Here is a 3,471-nt window from a genome sequence, read left to right on the forward strand (position 1 = left end):
TTATTATGTGAAAAGTTCCCTTTCGAACTAAAACATATGCATTCAAATGAATGCATAGAATTATGTGTTTATACCTGCTTATTCCAAATTGATCCCATGAAGACTCTATTTATTAGACCCCACTTAATGTTTTCAGCCATGCCACATTTGTTTCCTGGTTCATTTTCTAACTGGTTTAACCTATCTCTAGAGAAAGGTGGCTCCACAGTCTCACTAGACAGGTCATGTGCCAACGGTGTGTAGGTATTTTGCGTGATTGCCTCCGGTATTGTTGTTTTGCCCAATTTCTCAATTTAGTGACATCTGCATGGGCATGTTTTCCCCTTGAAGAAAGAACCTCACCAGTCAGGTGTCTGAAACATCTTGGGGCTCTGTTGTGCACTACTGAAACAACAACTCTGTCTTTACAATGGTAACATTGTTCATAATATCATTGTCAAGTCATTTGTTGAAACGTATTTATTATTGTAATATCTGTGCCTGATTCTGTGTTTGGTGTTTTTCTTCATCATTAAAATACAGTTAATAATTATGCATGTATCACAAGTTATATTACTCCTAGATGGCATAATATATCTTTATTTGGTGTGCAATCAATAGAATCACCTTTTGAAATGACATTTTTTATATTAACTTTCTGTAGACCTTGCATGGCCATTAAATTGCCAAATGTGCTATGCAGACTCTTTGAACAAGGATCTTATGCCCACTTTCCATGACATGTCTGACAGCTCCATCCATTGCTGCCTGTTCAGTCAATATCAAATGTGCAGTCTCAAATGTGCAGTTACTTTCTCACCTCTGCTAACATGCTGTTTGTTTATATGGTATTTGGAGCATAGATATATATTTTCCCACATCATGTCCTTTCCTTGTTTGTTTCATTACACAGTGGTAGCTCTGCAGGATGCTTTTGCCACCAAAGGTCCAGAAATATACAGGATGTAAAAAGAACACACACAAAATGTGTACTGGAGGGAATGCTCACATGATATATTGGACATCTTTAACTGTCTTTAGTGTTTGCATTACAAGGTGCAGAGCGCAATTAAACTGATGCTGTGTGCAGATTCAAGATTCATTTATTAGACTAACTTTGTAAGATGTTTTACACTATAATCGCTCTGGAGCACCTAGAGATCTAAAGCAGCGATGTAATTATCCCTCATTTCGTTTGTAAGTGGTGCTGGTGCATCCTCTGATGTTAACTGCATTCTGGTAATTCTGCTTATTAATTGTGCAATGATAATTGCAGAGCTGCAAATTGAGAATGAGAGGAAAGGAAAGACGCATGGATGTACTATCCAATGACACGAGAACAACATGAGATGACACAATATTCCGCTGTGGGTTGATTCGATCATCAATAAAGGTCTCCATGCCCCTCTCTCCAATTGTCTCTTTGTCTATTTGTTATGTTTGTTCACCCTGTTGTTATCATTGATACTAAATGTTACTGTAATTTACTGCAGGGGTGTTTTGAGAGTTTGCCTTTGGTTGGGAGTCCTCTGTCGTTACCGTCCTTGTAATGTCTTGGACTTGGAGCCCGTGTTGTAATAACACGATCAAAGCAACTCTCAACTACTTTTGTCTGCAAACTGTAGGTCTGAGTAGTATGTGTAATCCTGCTGAAGAGGAGTAGTTTTTAGCACTTAACAGCTATGCGTGCAAGGCAGCGCACACGGCAGGCGTGTGGCTAGAGTGTGCCTTTGGTGTCGAGGTGCATTGCATTGCAACGGACACTTTTACTCCGATTAAATCTCGAGTTTAGAGAACATTGGTAAACATATATCGGTGACTTTTATTCCCAAAATGGTTGCTTTTTCTATTGTTTGTAGTGTGTTTGGAATTGTCTACACAATGTTGTCAACACTGCAAAACTTAAATAACCTTGCTAACAATACAATTGGTTACTTTGTATTTCATAGACTCTAAATTGTATAGTGAACCCTGCTAAACATTCTGTGAATTATGCCGGGAAAGTCTCTAAATAAACGTACTTACAATCTTAGAAATAATAAACCCTATGAGAAAGCGCAAGGGTATAAAAGAGAGGGACTCAGCAGCAGACAAAACGATCGAAGACCGGAGACCATGATTAAACAACCTGCATTGGTAAAAGAGGTTGCTGCAGCAGCCCCAGATGCTACTGAACAAATATCTACATATTTCAAACCTAGCAATGCAGCAAGCAACTCTAAAACTAGCTTGGTGAATGCACTGAAGGTCATTGCGACCCTGCTGGAGTCTAAAATTTTGCCACAAGCAGAAGCAAGCATGAACATACCTGAAGAGGATTTTTCCGATATTCATAATAATTAGTTACTCAAATTATATAATTCCAATGTCAATTCAGGAATACAATGTGCACAAAAGTAATCTGGCATAAGAGTGGCAAATGACTACAGGAGCCAGAAGTCTATTGATGGACATCTAAATTCAAGACTATCTGCATCACCTAAAATGTTTTCAACCACTAACACAACAGGTGAAAATACAATTTTCAATGATTTGGGAAAACAGGCTACAGATCTAGCTGAACACTGCAATGCAAAATCAATTTCTGGATATGAACACACATTTGACGACCCTGGGTGGTGAGTTCTAAACTTCACAACTAAAATTCTACTCCTTTGCTTGATTAAACAAAAAGTTTATTTCTTTCTGTATTTAATCTGTTTTACGTTCTCCTTTGTCTGTTTATTTTTTCGCAGTTGTAAATTGCGCTTTATTCTGATTTGTTGGTGCTGTCCAAGTTCGCCTTGCTGCATTGAAGTAAAGCGGCTTGTAAGATATTTACTGTGGCAATTGACCAAGATGTTTTTTGGCCGCTCATTAGTCACTGCCACCATGCTTCTTCTTCGCTCGCGATGTAAGTTTCCAGTAGCGGCTGTAAATATGCTAATCGAGTCTGCTGGATCCCGGGCAGGAGATTAGCAAGTGTCTCACTGTCTCCATCTGGTCGGTTCTTTGGCATAACAGGCATGATTTATTGGTCGATTGGCCTCTTACAAATAAGATCTCTTTTGTGAGGAGCAAGTTCAAACGCGCTCTTAAGAAAATTTGTCGCATCGATTTGTTTGGATATCTTCGCAGCAGCTGCATTGTGTCATTTAGTTTCTTTGGTGCAGAAGGGAGATGGGACAGGATCTTGTTTGCACTTGCTTTTTCCAGGGTAGCTATCCAGTCAGCCTCCGCCAGTTATTTTTAAAATTTTGGTCGGGTTCTGGATCAAGTCCTCTTCCGTGCAAGCGTTAAGCTTCAATTGGACTCTTTTCTGAGTAGCCCAGTTAGCTATCATCTTGCATCTTCTAAAATTCTATTAAAGCTCAGTGGTCGTATACATGAAGATGTTCAGAGACAAGGTGCATTAACTGCACAGTTAATGAAGCAAAATAAAAACACTCATGCCACGACACATCACTGTCAACAGTCTCCTCTTGTAGAAACTAGTAATACCTCTATTGAGGC

Source organism: Ambystoma mexicanum, chromosome 2p (assembly GCF_040938575.1).
Source record: "Ambystoma mexicanum isolate Mex_15411 chromosome 2p, UKY_AmexF1_1, whole genome shotgun sequence".
NCBI classification, from domain to species: Eukaryota; Metazoa; Chordata; class Amphibia; order Caudata; family Ambystomatidae; genus Ambystoma; species Ambystoma mexicanum.